The 14,999-nt window shown below is 38.6% G+C and overlaps 1 protein-coding gene across 5 annotated transcripts in view; it reads right to left on the reverse strand.

Annotated features, from left to right (window-relative positions):
* The window catches only part of LOC150080735 (uncharacterized), an 856,799-nt gene that overhangs the window by 527,839 nt on the left and 313,961 nt on the right, over positions 1-14,999 (reverse strand). The window lies entirely within an intron of this gene.

Raw genomic sequence — 14,999 nt, forward strand, 5'->3', positions numbered from 1 at the left:
GACAGCTTACTGCAGTGACAGCGTCCTCCAAACGTGACAAATCGGATAGGACCTCTCGCCAGGACACTGCTCAGAATAAATACATAAGTTCCCAGACGCCTTCCAACATGTACGTGCTGGTAACTTGACACAGGGATCGCGTTACTTCCAACAATATGCCTTGCTTAACCTATACATAATGGATATCGACAGCCAGCGAGCATTTCTAGAACTAAAACTGAAAGACTTCTCAGAACATAAGAACGACTGAAATTTCTTATTAACTTCAAAATACGCATTTTCTGGAATTATTTCTTTGTCAGTTTACTAGGAGAACAAATTCCGCCATTCAATTGTTGCAAGCTTCGGCGTCGGGATATTGTTACGTTGCACCACGTGACCGCTGAAAGTTCGGTGTGAAAAGAACCACAGCATGCGTGCTAACGTGGTCATTAACATTCGTTGCTATGAATATGATATGTTGCACTGATATTATCTGTGCATGGATCACTGGTATCCGGTGGACCACGTAGCAGATAACAGTGACGCTAGGAATTTTAATATATGTATGGATCGCAGTCGGTGGGTAAGGCAGCTCTTCCAAGAACTGGGCGTGTGACTGGAACATATCTATTAGAGTAGCTTTTGTCATTATTAATAATAACCCGCGAGGTTAAGGAAAATGCTCATCTATCTGCTAGTACGTTCATAAAACGTGGGGAAAAGTGTTCCAAACACGGGCAGCAGACAATTCATACAATGCGAGAAACTTGCAAAATACGTACCTATTGATTTTGATCTCATAAGTATTGCACATCATACCGATTGATTTTGATCTCATAAGTAGCTTTCATGGCCCGAAGCTTATTAGCTGTACAGTTATTATGGGTTGTTAGTATTCACACCTTTTGATATCTTTTATATTGTGGATATATCATATGTGCCTAGTTACCCACCATCGAAAGGATAATAATCCCTTATACGGTTGTCTGGGTAACAAATGAGACACATTACAAATAAATAGCAGTAGTGCACTTCTTTGTAATGTAAGGCGCAGACTTCTCGTACTGATTTACGAGGTTCTGATGCTGTTTCAGCAGACTCGGCCGCATATCTGCTAGCTGCTATGCAGCCTGAATCATAGTAACTATAAAATTATTCGTAGAAAGTATAAATATTCGACTGTGAAGAGCATATCACTGCCTCTTACTGATATTGTATGTACTGTTGTGCTGGTAGGCCCCTCTAAATAATACATTCATTCATTGTACAAATTGTTAATCAGGCTTGTGATGTTGCCTTTCTTGTTGACAAGTTGCCTTTATAGTGAGCTTCCATTTCATGTTTCAACAGCAATCAGATATCTGAAATAAGGCAAGGAATTATTGCCCAAGTATTCACCTAATTAGCATGCTATTAGCGTCTTCATTTTCGGGGAGGGGAAAAAAAAAATTTCAAAAAATCGCCTCTACGCCATTTTTACAGGATGCTCGCAAATTATTTTGTCCCAAGGCACCAGAATAAATTAATCTTTATTTCTCCTACCAAATATAAGTGTACATTGGTAGGTGACAAATTTCCTTCATGGCATAAAAGCCAGGGGATTACCATAAAATGGAAAAAATGGCTAAAATATACAAGAAAAGCTGAAAAAAAATTTAATTACTCATCAATACATTTCTGTCTAGACTCCTAGCAATTGTAGTACAAAAGTTCATCTTAACATCACATCCACTGAAACAACTTGTGGAGATATACACTTGTTCAATTGCGTATAACACAGTTCTTCCTCAGTGAACCACACTGAGGTTTGTTTCCTAAATTTCGGATCTTCTATGAGCCTTTGTAGGTCAATTCCAATATGTGTTAAGCATTGAATTGATTACAACGCACAGGCTGATATCTTCAGTCTGCTGGTCTTCATTCTCAAGGATTTCGTGTCTCTTAATGCAGATGGCGGGATGTGCCCCTCACAAAGCTGCCAGAAGCATGGTGATGATATCGTGCCAGTCATCATTTTGATTGTGGTTATTAATCGTTTCCAGGCAATAATGTCTTTATCCGTCTCCAAGCAGGTTATAGTATTTTATCTCTTTCCCGAGTTATTTCAATTGTTATTCAACCACAATAACATTGAAAACCTTTTTACAATGATTCTGTATAAATTAAGTTGACTACCTAAATTTTGACAAAAGCATATTAATTTGTTTATTGGCTCTTGATTTCTAGTTTAGCCCATTGAAAATTTCAAGGTTCGTAGTATTTAATATTAGTAATCTAATCGAAAATCTTCAATCAGTACAATATGGCCGGAAATAACGCCTTTACTTTCCTCCTTCCCATCACATGGACTTTTGAATTCAAAACGATGATCGCTTGGAATCAAAGTAATAAGTACATGGTATAAAATTATTATACCATTTCAGAAGCATTCCGTGCTTTTACCACTGAAAAATATATACAAGTCAAAATCGCTGCTACAATCACATACTTGATTAACAAAAAAAAAAAAAAAAAAAAAAAAGAGAGAAAAAATCTAATCAACAATAATTAGAGGTTTAGCGGTTTGGATGAAAATCGCATTCACAAGCTGAAATAGACAGAATTCAACTGGACGGATTACAAACCCTCCGTTTTGTGTATTCACGAGAGAAGCACAGAGTGCATCAGAAAACTAATTAAGGAAGGAAAACAGTCAAAACTTTACCGAGCCCTTTATAAACATACACGCACAGGTTCAGCCACCGTATTGGGGTCTCGCAGCTTTCAAGGGGCTCTTATTGCTTTTCTGTGTTAAGTTTTGCCGGCCACTTTCCATCCGATACCGAACTTAAGGATCGATGAAAGTATCTGCTGTCACTTCCTGCCGGTCGACACCTCCTGCACGTCATAAAATGACCCAATTGTGAGCCACCAGATGACATGAGCAGAATTTCAAATGATCCCATCTAATAGTTATGCGTCGGCAGCCTTTGATGTTGTCCTTGTTCTGTATCGGTTAGCCATTATTCATCGGTGATATGCAGCAGCAGGCCACGATGTCACAACGTTAAAGCAAGAAATAAAAGAGTTAAATTCTGCCAGTATATTCTCAGGAGTATGTCGGCGAACATCCGTCTGACCTTCGACGGCATTAAGTACACCGGCAGCCTGTTTAACCGTTTATAGTTATTGTCCCCATACGTTCATTGGTATTCTAGCTTCGTGAGGCTACCGCCAGAAATGTAAAATAGATCACTGGTGTCGGGGAGCGCCTTCTACCGGTGGTTCCCAACAGTACTGTCTAAGTAACACCCGGGGCGTGCGCAATTCTACGCAGAGGATGTTTGATATGTAGGGGCATCATTCTTAACTGTACATTGAACTCCCATCCGGGTATTCCCTAGACAGCCATACCTTTGTTTGCCAATTAGCAGATTTTTAATGAAAAATTCAAGCCAAGAAAAGACCCTGCCTTGTGTTCCGCAATTCCACAAGAATAATCAAATTAAACACATCACGATATTAGCACACACTTTTACTTCATTTATTGATCTTAAATTCCCACAGAAGCTTTCTCTAATTATAAACTCTTCCAACCTTACCATCGTTCTTCATCCGATGCGAGAGAAGTAAAAGTCGGTTAACTTTTCTTTGTGTCTGGAAAGATGCACTGATCCAACTCAAGGCGCGTACGTTTAGGAACAATTAATTGTCAAGTCCAAATCCCCCGTGCAACAAGTAACGCGAATTTTTACCTCACTGCGCGAACTGTAATGCTATTGTTTCCGTATGTTTACTCGTATTACCTTCTTAATTTAAAATAAGCGATCCTGTTGTTCGGCAGGAAACAATGTCTTCAAGAATTTTTTGAAGAACATCCTCATACGCAGTGGCACATGTAGCGGGGAGGGGGGTTCATTGTTCACACAGAGTAGCGTGAAGATTGGTATCTTATATCGATCAGAAAAATCAGCTTAGATCAGATGAAATGTCCGTTGCCCGAAACGGAGGGCGACTGCTATCGCTGCGTCCTCAAGGAGACTTCTTTGTGAAACATTTTTCCTCAGATGACTTAGGCTTCTAACAGTAAGGTAAAAGCTCGGTCTCTGTAATGAAACAAGCCACAATGATAATGCGGCCAATTTTGTTTTCATAGAGACGATGTTTAAAAGCCTCTGGATGCAAATCCAGTACGGGTAGAGAGAACCAATTGAACGTCGAAGTGTTGAAAAATGTGGGACCACCCAGAGCAGGTTTGTAGTAAATTTACATTTCATTAGGTAAGTTCCCCAGACACTACTGCCAATCTAATTACTAGCTATATACACAGCTATTTATTATAATTTTTCCACGCTACTCGCTCCATCTGGTGAAACATAATCACCGAACTAATGGCAGCCTAACTTGATCAAGACCAAGTAAGCATCCGGTTTGTTAGTTATTAAATTTTATGTTCATCTCCTTGCGTCCTTCTAGGTCACAATGGTTGAGAATAACATGGTCATGCTATGCTAAAGACAATTTAATGGCTTCAACTTCCCACTACTCGTTTGTTCTCGACTCAGATATTCTGAATCCCCTCCCGCCTTCTCGTCTTGTTGCAATATAAGGGAGATTAAATGTTAATAATGTGAATAATGAAGGCAGTCACTGTCTGATTAATGAAAGCGTTACAGATACGCTTTGCAAATATTAAAGCCTATAACCAGACGCACTATTCATCGATTAGTTATTTCCGATTTTCACATACAGAGGGTTCGATAGTTTCTGAACAAGAACAGGAAAAAGCGAGGCGATGAAGACTCAGTATAGGTCTATACAGTATACTACGCGTTCGCGGGATTAAACCAGAGTCACAGACAGGTAGATTGGTTTAGATGCTGCATCGAGACATCTAAGATAATAAGGCATCAGTATCTTCGGTCCGTAAACTTTGTGTATTTATGGTAAATTTGTCTATTTTGCAGAAAAAAAAATCGAGGGAAAGAGGGAGAATTAAAAAAAATGCAAGCCTCACTAGATTGACTAGCTCGGCCACGGTGTTAAAAAAGCACAAAGTCCTTCCCATCTCAAGACGAGACCGAAAAGGCATTTTCCACAAGGTGTGCAAGGACAAAGACGGCAGTCACTGTGCAAGCTGCGAAGAGGGGGGGGGGTGAATGGAAAGAACACGGGGAAAATCTTCCATCACCGCCAGAGCTGCTGTTATTTGGCAAAATATTTGGTGCTTCAATTACTTGGACCACTGAGCGCCACTTCACGTGATATAGTAGTTCTCACGTTTTTTTTTTTTGTTTTTTTTTTATACCTTGTATTATACCTATACAAATGTGTTCTCTAGCCAAACACCCAGGGTTTACACAGTGGTTACAATCGCCTTCCTTCCTCATGATGCAAAAAGTACCTTGGGCTAGAATCCAGTCTAGACGGAAGGACCTGACCTTTATGGCCTTTTTTCATACAGTGGCCATACTTAGCATTAAAATGGCTAAATAATGCAACGAAATTGAACTTTTTCTGCATCTGCAAAAAAGAAAGGTTAGTTCTTGTGCGAAGGTTGCAATGGCCTTTTATTTTTCCAGACATTCCTGTTTTTCACCCATTATACTGTCTCGGCATAGCTTTAAATGTTGCATGCTGTAAAGTCTGAGAAACGGAATGACTGACGGGGGGGGGGGAGAGGAACCTTACTCCAAAGCCTCCAGAATCCGACCCCATTTTAATACAGATATCTCTCATACTGTCGCAGGTGCCTGGCCAGAAATCGATTAATTCAATTGCTTTTAATCGATCAATGCAATCGCTTACCTAAATCGTTCAATGGAACGCTTTTGAGAACAAACCTGCTTTTGATAGAAAAGCGGGGGAGGGGGGGAATGTAATGGCGAAGTATATTTAAAATCCTTAAGTTCTTAATAAGATTTAAGTATCATATGGTATCCGTTACAACTAAGTAAATTAAAGAATATATACGGAATATATATAAAACAACAACTCAGGATTGAGAAGGAAGGTAAGATGGTACCGGTGAGCTTACAGACGCCTAGCGTGCCTATGCGTAAAAGCGCGCTGCCACAGACTGCAGCTACGGCAGTCCCTCATGACAAAAAATTCAAATTATTATTTTACCGGTACCGAAGCTCCTTACTCATATTCGTGTACCTTCTGATTTGCATGTATCTTCAGTCCGTAAACTGTGTATATTTTATTTTTCATGTTTACAAACTAATAAGAGGAATTACCTCTATATAGGCATTCAGGACGCTTCTTTCCTAACACTCCTAATAAAAGAATTTAAAACAATTAAATAAATTCTGTACACTCGGAGAGATAAGACTTTAGCGTTCAAACGTACGCGGAATCTGCGGTTCAAGAGCTCTCAACCCGACACCAAAATACGTCGGACCACCAACAAATGTCAACGAGCGAAAGAAGACATTGCGTCTATAATTAAAACGAATACAAATCTATTCTAAAAAAAAAAAAAAAAAAATTCCCTTCCCTCAAAGTGGACAGGGCTTTTCGACTTTGGTCGTGATCGCAGGGTAGTAAAAACATGAAATTAACGGCGGAATTTATAGATGAGAGATCAGTTGTTATCCTGAAGCATGCACGTAAAAAACCATAAATCTGAAATCGGATAGGGGCGCCGCACATTAATCGAATTTCGATGTAATTTAATTTCGAGTGTTTCAGCTATTAATAGTTTCGTATAATTGTGTTGGATATTTAAAAAAAAAATTAAAACAGATATGAATTTATTTTAATTACAGACAATATCTTCTTTCGCTCATTGACATTTGTTGGTGGTCCAATATATTTTGGTTTCGAGTTAAGAACTCTTGAACAACAGATTCCAGGTACGTTTGATCGCTAATGTTTTATCTCTTCGCCTGTGTAGAGAATTCATTTAGTTATTTTAAAATCCCGTTATTCAAGATGAGTGTTAGGAAAGAAGCGTTCTGAATGCCTATATCAAAGCAATTCCTCTCATTTGTTTGTAAATTGATCAATAACGTACAACATATTGACCCTTGATGCTCTTTCGTTTACTAATGTTACATGTTGTCCGAGCTACAAAACCCAGAATAACTCATGTGGAAAACCTACTCCATCCGTCTGAGATCATCTAAATACAGATCCAATTGAAGAGGACTAGAAATTCCTCTAGTCTTCGACGGTAATCGAACCACAGACCCTTCAAATGAGTGGCAGACGGCGATGCATCATATCGAATAAGGAGGACGCCTCCATGTTGACAGAGAACAGATGACAAGGATATGGGCGCTGTCGTGGTATGTTTACGCATAGGGCCCGAATATTTAGAGGTCCAAAATCCCACAGAACCTTACGGCACCAAATGATCCGAACGCGTCTCTATTCTATGAGCGGAGCATAAGTCTCCGGGGTAGCCCTTTAGCTGTAACCGAAAATTATGCATTTTTGTGCACAATTTTCCTTTGGAATCGGAGGATTCTGCAAGTTTTACTACAAGAGGATTGTGAGGGATACTCGGAACATAAAACAGTTGGACGAAATAGAAAAGGGATATGCCTGCCTGATGAAATGGTATGCAGTGTATCTGTCCAGTTATCAGCTCGTAGGGAAAATGAAGGGAATGTAGGGAATTTTTTTTCCCTCACTGGAGTGGGCCCCCAGAGAAATATGGCCCACCTTTTGGCAACATCAGGTGGGTCAGAGTCTCGTATCGAGACAGTAGGCGCTTCACTGGGACTGGCCCGCCTTCCCGTAGTGGGCCAGTCCCAGTGAAGTGGACGAGTACCCAGAATCATCTGTCCAGGTGATTGATGCTTCTGGGTAGCTAAGCGGCCAGAACATAACACACACATAATAAACACAAACTTATACTACTCACATTTCTGGTCCTCTTATAGTGGTACTGTCCTTCACAGAGATATGAGGCGGAGATGAGCTCACGTTCTAGGAGCCGCTCCTTACAAAAACATGTCCAGAGATATAATGAGATTTTCTACCAAGAGAGCAAGCTGGGATAAATTTGAAAACTCACTCACGATTATGTTACAGGATGATACATTCCTGCTATCCCACACTGACCAAAATGAAAATGCTGAATCACTAACTAGAACCATCTGTAGCGCCTGTGATATGGCCATGGAGAAGAAAACCAATCAAAAATGCCGTTCCTTGGTACAGTGCCAAATAAATCACTTTAGCAAAGGAAGCATAAATATAATCTGAAAGGGAGTGCCAGCGGATCTCAGGAATTTACCTTCAGCCAACAAAGTTGACCACTGGTACATCACCTTCCAAAGTCACTGAGGATGAGAGCCAGAATGAATCATGCCGGTTAGGCAATACAATGATTCAGACACAAAGGAACCAGAACAGAAGGAAAAATACAAAACTCGACAAATAAAAAAAAATGAAGAGAAGAAACCTTAGAATGTTTCCTACTGAATTATGAAATGGCAGAAAACATAACTGAAAGTTATAACTTTCTATAAGGTGCCACCTTCTAGAAAAGATCACATATTAAATATGTAAGGAGTCCAGACTCTTGTTGAGACATAGGAATTTGTTTGTTTATATGCATGTTCTAATCACGGTATCAAGATGAATAACCAAGAAAATGGAATTATTGCTTCTCTATAATAAGAGGAATATGCGTACTTTCAGTACCATGATTAAAAAGTCCACAAATACGAAACAATAAAGTTTGGGTTTATCGCAAAATTTTGAATGTAAAATTAGTCAAGAAGCTGGTATTGGGCACGATTTAGGTGCACCGAATTTTGCAAGATCAAAAAGCTTTCCCCTGTAGGGAGAGTATTTTTTACTTTATTCAAGAGCTGATCAGATAGACTGGCTCTTGAATAAAGAGTCAATGCCAGCAGCCAAAACTATTTTTCTGCAATACCGCCAGTCCTACGGAAAAACAAACTTTACGAAACTGATCGCCAACCTTAAGGTACGCAAGAAGTTCACTCTTGTTGAGACATAGCAATTAGTTTAATCCTGACATAACAATGCTTCTGTCTTCATGAAACATTAATAAAAAATTTATACGAAGTTTTATGTCCTGATATAATTTAGACTCAAGCGTTTAGGGCATAAGCCTCAAGCTATGAAGGAGTCTAGACTATGTATAAATATAGTGCAAATGCATCAAGAATACATAGCTGTATCTGAATAAATCAGATTATTAATAAAACGGCATCGTTTTAAGTTATATCTCATATTGTGAATACCTTTACAACGAGTTGCCATGATATTGCACTACTTCGAATAAGTAACGCTTCACCTAAGGAGAAGACTAATGTTACTTATTCTCAGATGGATACCACCACCCAGACGGCACCGTTTCAGGGCTATTTGGCCCTTCTTCACACCATCAGGCATCTCTCATATTGTGGAGAATAAGTAACATTAGTCTTCTCCTTAGGTGAAGCGTTACTTATTCGAAGTAGTGCAATATCATGGCAACTCGTTGTAAAGGTATTCACAATATGAGATATAACTTAAAACGATGCCGTTTTATTAATAATCTGATTTATTCAGATACAGCTATGTATTCTTGATGCATTTGCACTATATTTATACATAGTCTAGACTCCTTCATAGCTTGAGGCTTATGCCCTAAACGCTTGAGTCTAAATACATGATACACCATCAGGCATCTCTCATATTGTGGAGTTATACTTCATAACTGTTTTGCCATCATTGCATCACTCGGGTACCTACCCACCCACCGAAGAAGGGCCAAATAGCCCTGAAACGGTGCCGTCTGGGTGGTGGTATCCATCTGAAAATAAGTAACATTAGTCTTCTCCTTAGGTGAAGCGTTACTTATTCGAAGTAGTGCAATATCATGGCAACTCGTTGTAAAGGTATTCACAATATGAGATATAACTTAAAACGATGCCGTTTTATTAATAATCTGATTTATTCAGATACAGCTATGTATTCTTGATGCATTTGCACTATATTTATACATAGTCTAGACTCCTTCATAGCTTGAGGCTTATGCCCTAAACGCTTGAGTCTAAATACATGATACACCATCAGGCATCTCTCATATTGTGGAGTTATACTTCATAACTGTTTTGCCATCATTGCATCACTCGGGTACCTACCCACCCACCGAAGAAGGGCCAAATAGCCCTGAAACGGTGCCGTCTGGGTGGTGGTATCCATCTGAGAATAAGTAACATTAGTCTTCTCCTTAGGTGAAGCGTTACTTATTCGAAGTAGTGCAATATCATGGCAACTCGTTGTAAAGGTATTCACAATATGAGATATAACTTAAAACGATGCCGTTTTATTAATAATCTGATTTATTCAGATACAGCTATGTATTCTTGATGCATTTGCACTATATTTATACATAGTCTAGACTCCTTCATAGCTTGAGGCTTATGCCCTAAACGCTTGAGTCTAAATACATGATACACCATCAGGCATCTCTCATATTGTGGAGTTATACTTCATAACTGTTTTGCCATCATTGCATCACTCGGGTACCTACCCACCCACCGAAGAAGGGCCAAATAGCCCTGAAACGGTGCCGTCTGGGTGGTGGTATCCATCTGAGAATAAGTAACATTAGTCTTCTCCTTAGGTGAAGCGTTACTTATTCGAAGTAGTGCAATATCATGGCAACTCGTTGTAAAGGTATTCACAATATGAGATATAACTTAAAACGATGCCGTTTTATTAATAATCTGATTTATTCAGATACAGCTATGTATTCTTGATGCATTTGCACTATATTTATACATAGTCTAGACTCCTTCATAGCTTGAGGCTTATGCCCTAAACGCTTGAGTCTAAATACATGATACACCATCAGGCATCTCTCATATTGTGGAGTTATACTTCATAACTGTTTTGCCATCATTGCATCACTCGGGTACCTACCCACCCACCGAAGAAGGGCCAAATAGCCCTGAAACGGTGCCGTCTGGGTGGTGGTATCCATCTGAGAATAAGTAACATTAGTCTTCTCCTTAGGTGAAGCGTTACTTATTCGAAGTAGTGCAATATCATGGCAACTCGTTGTAAAGGTATTCACAATATGAGATATAACTTAAAACGATGCCGTTTTATTAATAATCTGATTTATTCAGATACAGCTATGTATTCTTGATGCATTTGCACTATATTTATACATAGTCCTGATATAATTCAACATTATATATTCGAATAAAACGTCATGATATCATTTTAAGCTCCAAAACATGCAAATCAAGCGGTCTATAAATGTTCACAGTACATCAATCATTCCTAATTTTAAGCGGTACAGAATGTATCTGATCAGGTCTTCCGTTTCTACAGAATGAACATAAATTTTTGGAAGAATCAGAGCAGCGTATGGCTATTATGATGCTGGTAGGATAGCGGACACCCAGCGTTTAAGGCGCTGGGTGGCCGCTATCAGAGCCTTAAACGTGTTAAAATTAGGGAAACAGGAGGTGTCCGGAAGGCATTCAAAGTCGACAAAGAGCCACATCATCCTAGTATGACTTATCTTTCCCTAAGAACAAGAGGCCATAAGCATATGGCAACCAGGCAATCTGAAGTTGAATCTGAATCTATCAGGACAACAACCATACCAATAACTTCAACTTTGCAGCGAAGGCGTTAAGTAAATGGACCCTACGCGAAACGACCTGTAATTTCTGTCCTCTCTCTCTCGCCACAAAAGGTTGTTTGAATTGACGCAAAACACACCGTTTATGGAACTAGAAATTAATGTATTAATGCTATCATCAAAGTTGAGTCGAGATTCAGTCTTGTAACTGATTTTTGAAGTATTCTCATCTACAAAGAACGTGGAACATGTTACCATTCCTTTGGTATCGGGAAAAGGATTACAGTTATGGTGGTGGAGATCTGAGGGAAGAAGTCATTATGAATAGCCGATTCGATTTGCACATATTTTAGGAAGGCAGGAACAAAACCCTGAGCAATGTGTGAGGTTTTTTAGGTTTTGCCCCTGCTCAGAAGTGTTTCCGTCGGCCTGGAATTCGATTTTCATAGACGATAGCACTTTCACATCAGCTCAGTGTGGGGATATTCCAGCTGAGCATGTATGGAATACTTTAAGGACACAATTGGGACACATCGACTTCTCGCCAGAACGCTGAATGGCCTAAGATCTCTTCCTGTGGAGAAGTGGGATTTATTACAGACTAGCTGGGTTAAGCTGTAAATAAACAAATCATTTACCATAAGGTCTTAACATGTGAACATGACAGTTTCTTCTGCCAGTTATTTAGCTGTTATTGGTGATCTTACTTCATTCTGACTCCTGAGTTATGCAAACTCAGAATAGCCGTATCTTGTATTATTATTCTAAAAAAAATATTCAGAATAATAATACAAATCACAGAATCCGACCAAACATGTATTTTTAGATTATCTCGAGTTTTATCGTTATAACTTCATTTTTAGTGCTAGTGTACATAAACAATATGAAACTACTGCACTTTATGTGCCACAATTTCTGTTTCTTAGACTATAGCCACTAATTATTATTTTATAGCTTCATAACAGCCACTTAATATTTTAGTATTTGAAAAGAGATCATCGTTCCTATGTCAATCTTCTTGGGACATCTACATAATTATTCCGCCGAACTATCCTACTACTGCGCGAGTCTACCACACACATAGAGTGCTGCTGCAGTCAACCCGATAGCCTTATGTAGTCATCCATATTGATCACTTCCCCCCCCCTCTTGTATAGAAGGCTCAGAATATTCCATTACTGTTCCTACTAGAATCTCAAAGACCGACTAACCTCGACAACCACCATTGCACACACCAGAAAGAATAAAACACAATAACGGAAAACTCTTTGACTGTTCTTTCATATTTTTTTCCTCTTAACTCATATTATGGCATTTTCGGGAAAAGCAGACATTAAACTTAATCCCCTTAAGAAATTTCATCTTTTAACGTCAATTTCAATTTTCCATTACTCCTGAGCACTGCGCATCTATGGATTTTCATATTTTAACGTCAATCTCAATTTCGCCACAGAAACAGAAAAGGTACCTGACTTCTTTGGAGTCACCCGGCGTTCTGTCAACTGTGTAACCATGGAGACCACTTCACTTCCTGGACACACTGATAAACAGGTGAAGAGAGACACTGGTTTCCGTAGAAACAGTCAAATACGGAACACAGAGGACTTTGCTCTTGTCCTCTCGCACCGTCTCGATGCAGTCATTTCTTCTGATATTCAAAAGCCATTCAATGCATCGAGATCTTTTATAACTCCCCTCCCCCTTCTTTGTACGTCTGAGACGATTTTATTGGCATCACTATTCTGCATTCTTTGATTTCGTTTCCGGTCGTCAGGTGGCGCCTTGGGCGGTAACCTTGAGCATTAAGTTAGTTCACTTACCCAAGGGCATCGACCGACCATGAATGAACAAGTTGGAGGTTCCTTCGGGACAGAAGGAAAAAAATTCAGTTATGACGCAAATATTTCAAGGTGCTGCCGAAAGTGGCACTATTTACGGAATGACCACGATTTTCAAAATCAAGACGCATGTGCGCACTAATAGAGAACCCACGATTAAAACAGAATATTCATTTCACAGACGTAACCAGAGCATCGCTAATACACATCAGCTACAGACGTTAGTACCTCACAAGATTTATGAGTGAGAAATTTTTTATGCATTTCTTATTTGATAATTTATAAGGCGTATTACTACACGTTGCCATCCACTGTCATCACGTGGTAATACGCGTTATAAATTGTCAAATAAGAAATAAATACTATCTATTTTATGTGTTATCGTTCGTGATCACAGTTTTGATCAATGATAAAGTAGATTTTAATGAAATGGCTGTTTTAGAAAGTGGTTATCAGAACTTTGATCAAAACAAACATGCGAGAATAAGTATTAACCCCAGTACACACACACACAAAAAAAAATTCAGAAATAACTTTCTTTAATAAATTTGGTGATGTGTATATCTTACATTCTTTTGTTTTCGCTTCTGTTTTGGTGTACGAAACAGGGATGCTGTCACATCAAGAACGCAACTACGGCTAGGACAGTACGCATGCCTGCATTCAGATAAGTGAGCAAGCAACACGCAACAATGTCACGAAGATCAACCAATCAGCAGTAAAACACAAGCAATTTAATAGAAAGTACTGTTACTACAAACGAATTCATTTGTTTTCATTACTGTAATTATCAGGGCATTAAAAAAATTTGAAATCGAAAACGCAACAAAATTGCAGTCGACCAATATTTCAAATGGAAATTAGACTTAAACAGCTGGTTTCTGCCTATATAATATACAATTCAAATTAATTTATAATGAATAGCTGCACTTCTCATATTTTCCACAGTCGTCCTATACATGGATATTATTTTACAGGAGGGAAATAGGCATGCTTGTGTGTAGGGGCGTATTCAGAGGTGAGCAGGAGGGGCATATGCCCTCCTTAACCAAAAATTTGAAATTAAAGAAAAAGGACGCAGCAAGTGTTCTAAAAAAAACTCAAAACCCTGATACGATACACATTACGATATACAGTATTAGATAAAGTATTTCCAGTAATGACCACACAACTTATGATCAATTAGAAAATTTATGGAAAATATGTAGGAGAATTTTACTCATGTCTTGTGTTTACCAATTTATAATAAATGAATTACTAAAGGTAATACTCTTTTTATATCTCCTCATCCATTTAATCCGATCATGTAATATTTTTATTTGCTAATAATAACTAAAATATTTAATTTGTCATACCACGTTCCCCCCCCCCCCAAATAAAAAGATATATATATATATATATAGATATATATATACTGATTTTTGATCTCTTGGACATAACCAGAGAGAATATAATTTATTATGCTACTACATAGTTTTGAGTTATGTCTTGAGTATTCGACTACTCTAGAGATTAATTTTCAACTGCATATGCGGTTCAATATTATAAATTTTTGTACTGTCCGCTAACGGGAAACTTTCTTTCAGAATTAAGCTATACCCAGTCAAGAGAAAATATTTCATGCTACA

This window comes from Mastigoproctus giganteus, chromosome 9 (genome assembly GCF_048544385.1).
Source record: "Mastigoproctus giganteus isolate SK-2022 chromosome 9, ASM4854438v1, whole genome shotgun sequence".
Classification (NCBI taxonomy): Eukaryota; Metazoa; Arthropoda; class Arachnida; order Uropygi; family Thelyphonidae; genus Mastigoproctus; species Mastigoproctus giganteus.